General features: G+C 35.9%; 2 pseudogenes; both read left to right on the top strand.

Annotated features, from left to right (window-relative positions):
* Positions 1 to 6,862: 6,862 nt before the first annotated feature.
* Positions 6,863 to 8,216, top strand: LOC116106693 (annotated as a pseudogene).
* A 5,636-nt stretch (positions 8,217 to 13,852) lies between these two features.
* LOC116106715 lies at positions 13,853 to 15,752 on the top strand (annotated as a pseudogene).

Raw genomic sequence — 15,752 nt, 5'->3', positions numbered from 1 at the left:
AACATATTATTTGTTTATTTGAAATATAGAATGGTTTTTTAGATTTTCCTTCAAATTTTTAAATTAAATTCATGTGACTGACACTTGTTTTATAACGTAGAGGCATAATCGTGGTGCTAGCCTTATTTTTATACTAACTCGCTGCGTCAGAGTTTGTTACAGAGAACAAGGCCAGCCTTAATTGGCCAGCATATCAATATTAAACATCATATTGTACTCTAGTTATTAATGCCTTTCTGTGAATTTTTTTGTAAGTATTATGGTTAGGTTAATTAATTGGATTACGCCACCTTCTGATAGTGAAAGCTATCAAAGACGAATACACATGCAGGCACATTTTCTAGCATTTAATAAACTTGTTTTTTCTTTAATTTATTGGACTTCTTTTTCTTTCTTGCATACCGTATCAAGAACTAATTTAGTTTAAATGTGATTGTAATGTTGCTAATTATTCAAAGCTGTTATCTGTCTTTTATCATGGATTCAACACTTCGAGGTTATTTACATGGAAATAGTAAAGTAATCAATCTCTTAATTCTGATATAATTTCTTTCAAAAGATGACGAAGGGGTTATGTCAAAGATGTTGTGGAAGGTTCATGATTGGAAAAAACAAAGTAGAAAACATCCAAAATGGTATCTTACTGGACACAAGTATATTGGCTGGCCGGCCGTTGATTCCTTTCCAAACAGAGTAGTTTCTTTTGCCAAAGACTTTTCTAATAATAAATCCATTATTCTTTTGAAAGATTGATTATCACCGTTGCATGAAGCTAATGAATGATTTCTATCTCCCTTTCATCATATAGAACATATCATAGGTCATTCTTTATTATGAAAGTTTATATTTTAAAATTTGTAAAGACTTTCATATTCTTATCATCTAACCAAATGCACAGTACCTGATTCGAAACCATGATTTATCTCTGTTGTCTCTCATGGGCATGCATCAATTAAGCTACGCTCACCAGCATTATGACTACTCTGAGTGCTCTGCAAATACTATTTTGCCAGGCTCAAGATATACTTGCAATTCCTTCAGAAATTCATGCAATACATTCATAGTTTACAGAGCTAACACACATTTCAGACTCTCTCAATATCACTGCTTTGTTTCAGATTAACTCCACACGCGTCCAATGAGGTACTTCACTTGAACAAGCTTACATCCTCTTCAGAGATACCAAATCGGTAGAGAAGTTCTTATTCCCATTAATTGTTCGTGCTCCACAGTTTTTCCAGACAATTTCAGTTACACAGTCCCTGGAAACACAACATATTCAGATATTGCTGTGGAGTCTTTGAAGGTTTCCTAAAACCTCACACACTTTCCGAAGAAAACCTTTCTCAAGAAAATGGTGTTAAGGTTGGTTCTGAGCTTAATGGGCCCTTGAGATGGCCTGCCCTGACAATATTTCTATTATGTGAAGGAGTGAAGTACCTTTTGACATACCCTTGTTGAAAAAGATGACCTAAGCTTATTGCGAGAATTCGGCATCTCCCTTGAAGATCTGTGTGCAGCAAACCTTGTACCCCTAAGCCTACCGTTTATCCAACAACAACGTTTCTGATTCCCTGAAATCGGATCCGAATATAATTTTTGATATTACTGATTATATCCACCTCCTGTCCTGGTTTTCTTTCCAACATTTCCATTAAGAAAACGAATAAAGTGAACTTAAAGACTTTGTAATTGTAGGATCAGTTTGTTGGGTTCACTTGTTGCTTGTACTTGCTTGCTTGTGGATTGTATGTTAGGCCTTGCGCAAATGGAGGGTGGGAGGATACAATCATTCAATACCAGAAGCTCAACTCAAGTTTCATTTTCAACCGCGAGAAGCTCTCCTCGATCTGGTCAACTGTTCACAGCTCTGCAAATTCATATTTACTCCAGATCTCCTTCAGGAATAAAGTACTCTTTGTCAAGTTACAGTATGGAGGATCTCAAAGAGCAACCAAAAATTTCGGTGAAGATACCAAATTGGAGACCAATCCTTTAAAGGGAAATTGATAATGTTGAAGTGATGATCAAGCAGATGCGGTTTGAGATACCCGACAGGTAATCGATGTAAATTCGAAGATCAATCCATAAATAGAGTGAGTTTACATGGTGTTTGTTATGGAGATAGTGATTTTTCTTGGTCATATGTTGTGTTTGAATTCCCTACCCTTGGCTGCCTAAGGGCCTGCTTGTCTAATTCATCTATTCTTCTTAATTGGCAAAAACGAACACAGATAGCTTTTGATATTGCTACAGGCCTGCACTATCTGCATCATTGTATTTTCCCACCTAGCACACATGAGTGTAAATACTAGGAATATATTTATAACATCACTTGGAGAGCGAAACTGCAAGTATTGAAACAAACCATGCTGCTGGATCTTCAAAAGGAAATGATATTCGGCAAGTGCCAAAGGATGGATAGCACCAGATATCTATTGAATGGCTCAGTTTCGGAAAAGGTAGACCTTTTGCATTTGGGGTTAGTTTTGCTTGAATTGATTCAGGAAGAGAAGACATGGATGGAAAATTATCCAAGGAGTGCATGGATTGTTTGGGAGGGGGAGGTAGTGAAGGTGGTGTTTTGAACAATTGAGGAGTTTCTGGATCTGTCTTAAGGAGGATTACCTCTTGCAGAAGCGTTTGTTTAGCTGTTCAGCCAAGGCTTGTGTGAAGATGACCTTGCATAGGCATCTATGGATGATTATCATGAAAGTCTTGGCAGAATGGTATGACTGTAAGAAGTTATAATAGTAAATATTGAAGACCATTTTATCTCTTGGAAAACAGCTTTGTGGTTTGTGCATGTTATCTTTCATTACCAATTTAGAGTAATTGATTTTCTTTGTGTATGTATTATTGGTGGACGATATCTGTGTAATAACTAGGAGTAAAGAATTGGTATAAGAAATGAGCTAGAAAAATGAACTCTTTACCTGTAGTTTCTTTACGGGCTGGTTAAGGTCGGTAGGTGGGCCTACCCATTTATACCTTTTATGGTTAAGAGGGGTATAAGTATAAAATTAAATTAGTTAAAAAATTTAATAAGATGCATTATAGAACTTAATGGAACAGGTTAAGGTCGGCAGGTGGTGTTGGACCCGTCTCACGGTCACAAAATTAAAACCTAAATACCGTAGTTAGAGGTAAGCAGGGTCAAATCCCCAGGAGCAAAACTAAGACTAATGTTATTTGAGTTAACGAAAGAGAAATTGGCAGAATGATTGATTAAAATACGGAAACTAATTACTCGCAGGAAATTAAAAAGCATCAAATAAATTGCTAACTAAAACATAATATTAAAGCGTTGCCGCTATGGGTTGGTTTGACTCAAGACCAACTCTCACAATTCCTCCATCGCTCTTCAATTTCCTAAACCTACAAGCTGGCAAATCAATAGAAATATCTCCCGCAATCTAGGTATAATCTATCCTGTCTTCCCGTCGTCTTAGTTACAGTCGATTGGTTAAAGACTTCATTGACTACCGAAAAATGCTAAACCTTAAACACCACTAGTTGGTACAACATTAACAAGTATAAAACCTTCAACTTGTATCATCCAATCAACTAATTACACATAATGCCTTCCTAGTAGAAATGATATAAACGCTACTATAACTGATTGCAATCAGTACCGAACAATTTAAAGTCATAATCAAACCATTCAATAATCTCAAACCGACATTCATTAGCGAAAAGTTATATACAATAAACGTTCTCATGGACATTATCAATTCACACGTCGAGCATCAGAAAATTAACACGCAAACAAACTGAAAACAAAACAATATAATCTGAATATAATAACTTAACCAATATCCAACATTCGGGCTCATCCAACTATCGAGAGCTATAAGGAGCATGGAGTCAATCTCGATCTCGCCTACACCGTAACAGACAACCGGGAGTCTTAGCCGCTCATGGTGGTTGTGACGGAGGCTGAAACAGTGGAAACGGAGCTGATCATGGTGGAGAGGAGGTAACCGACAGCGATATGATGCGAAGAAGGGCCGAAAATGACCAACGGACAGCCCATAATACGAACAGCCGCACTCGCCGGAAAACGTTAATTTTCTGGCAGGTCTTCTAGAAAACGGTGGCGGAAATGGGATCCGAAGGTACTGATGGAAAGCTCTGGTGATGGGGAGTTCAGATCAGGTCCTGGGGAGGTCAGAGGTTGCTGGAAATAAGCAAGATCTGGGCTGGAAGATGAAGAGGCGCGGCAGCAAAATCGCGGATTCCGATGGTTTTTGCGGCGGTTGAAGCTTGGAAATGATAGCTCCGGCCGTGGGGAAGGGAGATCGACTCTTGGGGAGCTGAAACGTAGCCGAAAAACGGTACAATCTCGCCTGGAAGATGAAAAGTCACGGTGGTTGGAAGACGAAACGTCGCGGCAGCCCTTGGTTCGCGGTGGTGGCTTGCGGTGGAGGCTCGCCAATGGAAGGTGAAGGGTCGCCGGCCTGGAAGATGAAACGTCGTCGGCCGGCGACCAAATTTTGGTGGGAGGCTAGGGTTTTTGGGTTTGGGTTTGCGCGTCCTCATTTCACGATGGTTACTTGGAAATTTATACCCATTGCAGCAAATATCCATTTGGTCCCTGTATATTAAAAAATGACAAAATCAACCCCTTGAAACATGATATTTTACCCCCTGAACAGCATAAATGAGACAAAATCACTCTTAATCCATAAACCACAACCTAATATCAACTCATATACTTTCCAAAATCATTCCAAACACGTTAAATTCATAAGAAAAATATTAGGAAGCGATTTTCGTGAATAAATTCATAAATTCTTTAATTGTCTCAATATACTTCAATTTAATCACACATAGGGTATTTTTATCACCAAAATAGAGTCACTTTCATGACTCTAACAGGTGGGCCTACCTAGAGGTGGAAAAGTGATTTGACCCAACCTGGGTTACTCAAATTGGCGGGTTGGTCCTGACCCGCCAGGCCGGGTTAGGCCTGCCAATTTTGAGAAATTGGCTGGCCCAACCCGGCCCGGCAACCCTAACCCACCAGGTTAGGCCGCGGGTTAGGCCGGGTTAACCCCCTTTTTGATTTTATTTTATTTTGTTTTGTTTTGTTTAAGTTTAAATGTTTAATTAACTTTTCAAATGAATAATTAACAATTTATAAATGAATAAATGTAATTATTTTTAGTTAACTTCTTTTCAAATATCAATAATTTAATTTAATTTAATTTTTTTTGTTAACATTCCAAATATTAATTCAAAATTGTAATATAAGAAAAATTAAATTTATTCATTTATTAAAAAATAAAATAAGAAATTACAATAATTATTGCCTCGTTAAAAACCTCATCAAGAAAAACCCAATCGGACAAAAACTTGGTAAGGAAAAAAAGTTAAAAAACTTTAAACATTTATATCATTTCTAGATCGTTGCATTTAAAAGAAATTTGGAACTCTGGACTTGTTCTTGTTCATTTGTATTGGAGTGTTGTTATACCGAGATATCAATTTACGGTTATTTTCTTTGAAGCTTGTTGACGTAGAACATTTACAAATAAATTCTTGAAGAGTGTTGAGCATCACAAGCTCAAACACACAGCCCAAATATCATAAATCCTAAATAGACATGTCAATTAAAATAACTATAACTTTTGATTGGAGGAGTTATAAGGTCCGTAAGATTCAACGGAAAATTCACTTCAAGCTTGACGCTTAACCAACCGGTGGACTTGGTTGGGGTTCGTTTCGAGGTCAAAATCTATTGTTTTAATATATTTTGGGTATGTTTTAGTTGTCTTCGTGTTTTTCTTATTTATTTAGAGTTCTCTCTTATTTTACAATAATCAACTGTGAGAATTCTTCTTTTATTAATTTTCGTGTTAAATTAGGATGTTATTATCTTGTTTAAGAGTCTTATTAGGGTTGACTGTCATCACCTTATATAAACATATTATTTGTTTATTGAAGATATAGAATGGTTTTTCAGATTTTCCTTCAAATTTTATAAATTAATTCATGTGACTGACACTTGTTTAGTAAACGTAGAGGCATAATCGTGTGTCTAGCCTATTTTTTATACTAACTCGCTGCGTCAGAGTTTGTTACAGAGAACAAGGCCAGCCTTAATTGCCAGCATATCAATATTAAACAATCATATTGTACATCTAGTTATTAATGCCTTTCTGTGAATTTTTTTGTAAGTATTAAGGTTAGGTTATTAATTGGATTACGCCACCTTCTTATAGAAAGCTATCAAAGACGAATACACATGCAGGCACATTTTCTAGCATTTAATAAACTTGTGTTTTCTTTAATTTTGGACTTCTTTTTCTTTCTTGCATACCGTATCAAGAACTAATTTAGTTTAAATGTGATTGTAATGTTGCTAATATTTCAAAGCTGTTATCTGTCTTTTATCATGATTTCAACACTTCGAGGTTATTATCAGGGAGAATAGTAAAGTAATCAATCTCTTACATTCTGATATAATTTCTTTCAAAGATGACGAAGGGGTTATGTCAAAGATGTGTGGAAGGTTCATGATTGGAAAATAACAAAGTAGAAACCATCCAAAATGGTATCTTATGGACACAAGTTATATGGCTGGCCGGCCGTTGATTCCTTTCCAAACAGAGTAGTGTCTTTTGCCAAAGACTTTATTCTAATATATATCATCTATCTTTTGAAAGATTGATTATGCAGCCATTGCATGAAGCAATGAATGATTTCTATCTCCTTTCATCAATAGAAGCATTATCATAGGTCATTCTTTATTATGAAAGTTTATATTTTAAAATTTTGTAAGACTTTCATATTCTTTATCATCTAACCAAATGCACAGTACCTGATTCTAAACCATGATTTATCTCTGGTTGCTCTCATGGGCATGCATCAATTTAAGCTACGCTCAACACATTATGACTACTCTGAGTGCTCTGCAATACTAGTTTGCCAGGCTCAAGATATACTTGCAATTCCTTCAGAAATTCATGCAATACATTCATAGTTACAGAGCTACACACAATTTCAGACTCTCTCAATATCACTGCTTTGTTTCAGATTAACTCCAACGCGTCCATGAGGTACTTCACTTGAACAAGCTTACATCCTCTTCAGAGATCTCAAATCGGGTAGAGAAGTTCTTATTCCCATTAATTGTTCGTGCTCAGGCCAGTTTTTCCAGACAAATTTCAGTTACACAGTCCCTGGAAACACAACAATTCAGATATTGCTGTGGAGTCTTGAAGGTTTCCTAAAACCTCACACACTTTCCGAAGAAAACCTGTCTCAAGAAAATGGTGTTAAGGTTGGTTCTGAGCTTAATTGCCCTTGAGATGGCCTGCCCTGACAATATTTCTATTAGTGAAGGAGTGAAGTACCTTTTGACATACCCTTTGTTGAAAAAGATACCTAACTTATTGTGCGAGAAATTCGGCATCTCCCTTGAAGCTGTGCAGCAAACCTTGTAGCCCCTAAGCCTACCGTTTATCCACACAAACGTTTCTGATTCCCCTGAAATCGGATCCGAATATAATTTTTGATATTACTGATTATCTCCACCTCCTGCTCCTGGTTTTCTTCCAACATTTCCATTAAGAAACGATCAAAGTGAACTTAAGACTTTGTATATTGTAGGATCAGTTGTTGGGTTCACTTTGTTGCTTGTGCATTGCTGCTTGTGGATTGTATGTGAAGGCCTTGCGCAAATGAAGGTGGGAGGATACAACATTCAATACCAGAAGCTCAACTCAAGTTTTCATTTTCAACCGGCGAGAGCTCTCCTCGTCTGGTCAAACTGGTCACAGCTCTGCAAATTCATATTTTATCTCCAGATCTCCTTGCAGGATAAGTACTCTTTGTCAAGTTAAGTATGGAGGATCTCAAAAGAGCAACAAAAAATTTCGGTGAGATACCAAAATTGAGACCAATCCTTTAAAGGGAAGATTGATAAGTGAAGTGATGATCAAGCAGATGCGGTTTGAAGATACCCGACAGGTAATCGATGTAAATTCGAGATCAATCCTAAATATAGTGAGTTACATGGTGTTTGTATGGAGATAGTGATTTTCTTGGTCATAGTTGTGTTGAATTCCCTACCCTTGGCTGCCTGGGGCTCTTGTCTAATTCATCTATCTTCTTAATTGGCAAAACGAAACACAGATAGCTTTGATATTGCTACAGGCCTGCACTATCTGCATCATTGTATTTTCCCAACCTATGCACACATGATGTAAATACTAGGAATTATTATAAACATCACTTGGAGAGCGAAACTCGCAAGATTGTAAAACAACTCATCTGCTGGATCTTCAAAGGAAATGATTATTTCGGCAAGTGCCAAAGGATGGATAGCACCCAAATATCTATTATGGCTCCAGTTTCGGAAAAGGTAGACCTTTTGCATTGGGGTAGTTTTGCTTGAATGTTCAGAAGAGAAGACATGGATGGAAAATTATCAAGGAAGTGCATTGGATTGTTTGGAGGGGGAGGTAGAGAGTGGTTGTTTTGAACCATATGAGGAGTTTCATGGATCTTCGTTCTAAGAGGATTACCCCTTGCAGAAGCGTTATGTTTAGCTGTTCAGCCAAGGCTTGTGTGAAGATGTCCTTGCATAGGCCATCTATGAGATATTAGAAGTTCTTGGCAGAATGGTATGACTGTAAGAAGTTATAATAGTAATATTGAAGACCATTTTATCTCTTGGAAAACAGCTTTGTGGTTTGTGCATGTATTCTTTCATTACCAATTATAGAGTAATTGATTTTCTTGTGTATGTATTATTGGGGACGATATCTGTGTAATAACTAGGAGTAAAGAATTGGTATAAAGAAAGGCTAGAAAAATAGAACCTTTTACCTGTAGTTTCTTTACGGGCTAGGTTAAGGTCGGTAGGTGGGCTAACCCCATTATACCACTTTTTATAGGTAAGAGGGGTATAGTATAAAATTAAATTATTAAAAATTTAAAAGAATGCATTATAGAACTTAAATGGACAGGTTAGGTCCAGGTGGTGTTGAGACCGCGTCGTCACGGTCACAAAATTAAAACCTAAATACCGTAGTTAGAGGTAAGCAGTGGTCAAATCCACAGAGAGCAAACTAATACTAATAATTTATGAGTTAACGAAAGAGAATTGGCAGAATGATTGATAAAACTAGGAAACTAATTACTCGCAGGAATAAAAAGACCAAATAAATTGCTAACTAAAACATAATATAAAAGCGTTGCCGCTATGGGTTCGGTTTGACCTCAAAGACCAACTCTCCACAATTCCTCTCATCGCCTTCAATTTCCTAAACCTAACAGGCTAGGCAAAATCAATAGAAAATCTCCCGGCAATCTAGATAATCTATCCTGTCTCCCGCTTCTTAGTTACAGTCGATTGGTTAAAGACTATCATTGACTACCGAAAAATGCTAACCCCTTAAACACCACTAGTTGGTACAACATTAACAGTATACCTATCAACTTGTATCATCCAAATCACTAATACACAATAATGCTTCCTAGTAAAATGATATAACGCTACTATAACTTATTGCAATCAGTACCGAAACAATTTAAAGTCATAAACAACCATCAATAAACTCAAACCGACATTCAATTATGGCGAAAAGTATATATCATAAACGTTCTCCAATGGACATTACAATTCCACACGTCGAGCATCAGAAATTAAACACGCAAACAAAACTGAAACGAAAACAATATAATCTGAATATAATAAACTAACCAAATATCCAACATTCGGGCCTCAATCCAACTGTCGAGAGCTGATAAGGAGATCAATGGAGTCAATTCGATCTCTGCCTACACCGTAACAGACAACCGGAGCTTAGCCTCTCATGGTGTATGACAGGCTGACAGTGGAAACGGAGCTGATCATGGTGGAGAGTGAGGTATACCAACAGCTATATGACAAATTGAAGATCACACATCAAAAGAGATTGAGAATGAAGTCGATATTAAAGCTAAACAAGTTGTCCAAGAAGAGAAGATTTAATAAGAGCAAAAGCAAATTGTCCTAAAGGAGAAGATTGAGCAAGAAGAACATATTCAAGTTGAGGGTCAAGAGGATGAAATATCAACGACATTCAACATCGACTTGAAAATTGTGGTGCATGACAATTTTCCAAGGAAGATTGATGACAAAGGATTTTTAGTTACTCTACCAGATGATTTACTACTCAATTTCAAGTGTTGCCCGCCGGATTGCAGAACTCGAGGATGAGTTTATTTTTAAGAGGGGGAGTTTGATGTAGGAAAAATATTGTTAAATTATGATTTGATTTTGTTTGTCTTTCTATATTTGATTTCTTATTTATTTAGGGTTTTATATTAGGAATTTAAATAGTTTTCTATTTTAAATTGGAATTTAGTTTATTTAAGAAGTTTTAATTTAGTTAAGTTTTACTTTCTTATTTTATAATTCCTTGTTCTAGTAATATTATGATTTTCTTACTTATTGCTCTAGTAGCATTATAATTAGTTTAGTGTAAATAGACTTTTTATTCTACAAACAATGGTGAATGACTATTTAATAAAATTTCTTGATGGTTCCTTTGAGAATTGTTGCATCGTGAATTTCATATTTTCTAGTGAATTTGAGATTCATTGTTTGTAAATTCGAACATATCATGGACTCGAATTGCTACACTAGAGTGTATCTAGTGTCTATCTAAATTTCGCTGCATATCAATGTGATTACCAGGTGGAAAAATGTTGTCGAATAATTAATTATTATTTGTTGTTAGATCAATATGTACAGAGATAATATAATTTATTGGTCATCTAGCCAATAAGGAATTATCACTCTTAATTGATCGTTTATTATATATTTTTCAACGGTGAATATAGATCTAGGAATTAAAGAGAAGTATGAATTTCCATAATTATATCCATTAATACATATATATATATATATATATATATATAACATTTTTTACACTAATTAATTTAAAATGATTAGATCAAAATATTTAGAATTATGGATATTGTATAATACATGTCATTTTCAAGGTGCATAGATGTTAATGGTCAGTGCTTTAATTTGGCATAATTAAATAAGTAACAACTTTGTGTAAAAAAGAAAAGGGTGTTATTTCAGTTTCGGCTAATTTTGCGAATCATGTGCTATAGATGTGCTGGCGCTAAGGCACAGAAGTGATTAAAGTTATTGACAGCAGCAAGGTCCTATTTCAAGATATTTATTGCTGCAATTGTTTAAAGTGTTGCAGCTGATGTGTTGATGGGTAAAAGGTGCAGACTCTGCAGAGGCTATTTATTGAGAATAGTGGGGTAACCTTCTTCCTCCTCCTAAAAGCATATTCTTGAACAATGAAAGCAGTGCAACAGGTTGGCAACTTGAACTCATAGAACTGGAGACTTGTTTTTTAACTGTATCAAATGCCACCTTTGATTTGGAATCAATTCTAAATCAAACTTGTGTGGATTTTAATTCCAAGTTCCGAATTGTTTATAAACCTCAATAAAAATTAAGGTGATTGCCCAACCCACCACCTCTATTTAAGGTTTCATTGAAACTCAACTAGACTCTACATGCATTTTAAAAATCCAAGGACCTGCTTTAATTTTTTCTGGCTACTTATTTTGTTGCCATTAATAATGAGAAATAAACCCAAGAGGTTAGCCTCACAATCCAGGAGGTTTGTTCTCTTCTTTGATTTCCTCAGTTCAAACATTGAGACTACCTACCATAATAACATTATAACTTACATGAGTTTTTAAGCTTGTAGGGTGTTCAATAGACGCTTTGAACTCACCTCTTACAATAATATTGTGGTTTACCTGGTCCTTTGGGCTTATAGGGTATTCAATGGATCCCAGAGTTTAGTTAAAATACGCATAAACTGATCCGGATACCCTAGTTACCAAAAAAATAATAAGAAATCACCCCTATTGTTTAGTAAACTCACATAAGTGTGCTAACTTCATTTTACTTTTGGAGCTTATAAGGTATTCAATAGATCCCAAAGTTTAGTTGAAATACGCATAAACTGATCCGGATACCCCAGTTATCAAAAAAATAATAAGAAATCACCCCTATTGTTTAGTAAACTCACATAAGTGTGCTAGCTTCATTTTACTTTCGGGGATGAGACCATTGCCATCCCTACATAGTTGGGAATTTCAAAAATCGTTTGTTTCAAATACACGAAGGGGTCTATTCAGTTTTCAATAAACGTAATGGGAGGTAATTGACAATTGCCAGCCGTTGAGCTTGCACAGTGCCACAGCCTCAAACCTATCTTTGACTTAGATTTCTATACCCAAAGCTGTAAACAAAGCAGAATAATTATACTGAGGTAGGGGGAATTCGAATTCTGGTCCTTTGAATCATTAGGCTTTCAACTCCCTGATTTTCATATTTTTCTTGTTTTTTTGGTCACGTTTTAACTTTTAACATTATATCATTTCTAGATCGTGCATTTAAAAGAAATTTGGAACTCTGGACTTGTTCTTGTTCTATTTGTATGGAGTGTTGTTATAACACGAGATATTCAATTTACGGTTATTTCTTTGAAGGCTTTTGACGTAGAACATTTAACAAATAAATTCTTGAAGAGTGTTGAGCATCACAAGCTCAAACACACAGCCCAAATATCATAAATCCTAAATAGACATGTCAATTTAAAATAACTATAACTTTTGATTTGGGAGGAGTTATAAGGTCCGTAAGATATCAACGGAAAATTCACTTCAAGCTTGACGTCTTAACCAACCGGGTGACTTGGTTGGGGTTCGTTTCGAGGTCAAAATCTATTGTTTTAATATATTTTGGGTATGTTTTAGTTGTCTTCGTGTTTTTCTTATTTTATTTAGAGTTCTCTCTTATTTTACAATTAATCAACTGTGAGAATTTCTTCTTTTAATTAATTTTCGTGTTAAATTAGGATGTTATTATCTTGTTTAATTGAGAGTCTTATTAGGGTTGACTGTCATCACCTTATATAAACATATTATTTGTTTATTTGAAGATATAGAATGGTTTTTCAGATTTTCCTTCAAATTTTATAAATTAAATTCATGTGACTGACACTTGTTTAGTAAACGTAGAGGCATAATCGTGTGCTAGCCTTATTTTTATACTAACTCGCTGCGTCAGAGTTTGTTACAGAGAACAAGGCCAGCCTTAATTGGCCAGCATATCAATATTAAACAATCATATTGTACATCTAGTTATTAATGCCTTTCTGTGAATTTTTTTGTAAGTATTATAGGTTAGGTTAATTAATTGGATTACGCCACCTTCTGATAGTGAAAGCTATCAAAGACGAATACACATGCAGGCACATTTTCTAGCATTTAATAAACTTTGTTTTCTTTAATTTATTTGGACTTCTTTTTCTTTCTTGCATACCGTATCAAGAACTAATTTAGTTTAAATGTGATGTAATGTTGCTAATTATTTCAAAGCTGTTATCTGTCTTTTATCATGGATTCAACACTTCGAGTTATTTATCATGGAGAATAGTAAAGTAATCAATCTCTTAATTCTGATATAATTTCTTTCAAAAGATGACGAAGGGGTTATGTCAATGATGTTGTGGAAGGTTCATGATTGGAAAATAACAAAGTAGAAAACATCCAAAATGGTATCTTACTGGACACAAGTATATTGGCTGGCCGGCCGTTGATTCCTTTCCAAACAGAGTACTTGTCTTTTGCCAAAGACTTTATTCTAATATAATAAATCCATTATTCTTTTGAAAGATTGATTATGCAGCCAGTTGCATGAAGCTAATGAAATGATTTCTATCTCCCTTTCATCATATAGAAGCATTATCATAGGTCATTCTTTATTATGAAAGTTTGTATTTTAAAATTTTGTAAAGACTTTCATATTTCTTTATCATCTAACCAAATGCACAGTACCTGATTTCAGAAACCATGATTTATCTCTGGTTGCTCTCATGGGCATGCATCAATTTAAGCTACGCTCAACAGCATTATGACTACTCTGAGTGCTCTGCAAATACTAGTTTGCCAGGCTCAAGATATACTTGCAATTCCTTCAGAAATTCATGCAATACATTCATAGTTTACAGAGCTAACACACAATTTCAGACTCTCTCAAATATCACTGCTTTGTTTCAGATTAACTCCAACGCGTCCAATGAGGTACTTCACTTGAACAAGCTTACATCCTCTTCAGAGATACTCAAATCGGGTAGAGAAGTTCTTATTCCCATTAATTGTTCCTGCTCAGGCCAGTTTTTTCAGACAAATTTCAGTTACACAGTCCCTGGAAACACAACATATTCAGATATTGCTTGTGGAGTCTTTGAAGGTTTCCTAAAACCTCACACACTTTCCGAAGAAAACCTGTCTCAAGAAAATGGTGTTAAGGTTGGTTCTGAGCTTAATGTGCCCTTGAGATGTGCCTGCCCTGACAATATTTCTATTAGTGAAGGAGTGAAGTACCTTTTGACATACCCTTTTGTTGAAAAAGATGACCTAAGCTTATTGTGCGAGAAATTCGGCATCTCCCTTGAAGATCTGTGTGCAGCAAACCTTGTAGCCCCTAAGCCTACCGTTTATCCAACAACAACGTTTCTGATTCCCCTGAAATCGGATCCGAATATAATTTTTGATATTACTGATTTATCTCCACCTCCTGCTCCTGGTTTTCTTCCAACAATTTCCATTAAGAAAACGAATAAAGTGAACTTAAAGACTTTGTATATTGTAGGATCAGTTGTTGGGTTCACTTTGTTGCTTGTAGCATTGCTTGCTTGTGGATTGTATGTGAAGGCCTTGCGCAAATGGAAGGGTGGGAGGATACAATCATTCAATACCAGAAGCTCAACTCAAGTTTCATTTTCAACCGCGAGAAGCTCTCCTCGATCTGGTCAAACTGGTCACAGCTCTGCAAATTCATATTTATCTCCAGATCTCCTTGCAGGAATAAAGTACTCTTTGTCAAGTTACAGTATGGAGGATCTCAAAAGAGCAACAAAAAATTTCGGTGAAGATACCAAAATTGGAGACCAATCCTTTAAAGGGAAGATTGATAATGTTGAAGTGATGATCAAGCAGATGCGGTTTGAAGATACCCGACAGGTAATCGATGTAAATTCGAAGATCAATCACATAAATATAGTGAGTTTACATGGTGTTTGTTATGGAGATAGTGATTTTTCTTGGTCATATGTTGTGTTTGAATTCCCTACCCTTGGCTGCCTAAGGGGCTGCTTGTCTAATTCATCTAGTCTTCTTAATTGGCAAAAACGAACACAGATAGCTTTTGATATTGCTACAGGCCTGCACTATCTGCATCATTGTATTTTCCCAACCTATGCACACATGAGTGTAAATACTAGGAATATATTTATAACATCAACTTGGAGAGCGAAACTCGCAAGTATTGAAACAAACCATGCTGCTGGATCTTCAAAGGAAATGATATTTCGGCAAGTGCCAAAGGATGGATAGCACCAGATATCTATTGAATGGCTCAGTTTGGAAAGGTAGACCTTTTTGCATTTGGGGTAGTTTTTGCTTGAATTGATTTCAGGAAGAGAAGACATGGATGGAAAATTATCAAGGAGTGCATTGGATTTTTGGGAGGGGGAGGTAGTGAAGGTGTGTTTTGAACAATTGAGGAGTTTCATGGATCCTGTCTTAAGGAGGATTACCTCTTGCAGAAGCGTTTGTTTAGCTGTTCTAGCCAAGGCTTGTGTGAAGATGATCCTTTGCATAGGCCATCTATGGATGATATCATGAAATTTCTTGGCAGAATGGTATGA

The sequence above is a fragment of the Pistacia vera genome, unplaced genomic scaffold, assembly GCF_008641045.1.
Source record: "Pistacia vera cultivar Batoury unplaced genomic scaffold, PisVer_v2 Contig520, whole genome shotgun sequence".
NCBI lineage: Eukaryota > Viridiplantae > Streptophyta > Magnoliopsida > Sapindales > Anacardiaceae > Pistacia > Pistacia vera.
The sequence above is the reverse complement of the archived record's forward strand: the minus strand, read 5'-3'. Positions and strand labels throughout refer to the sequence as shown.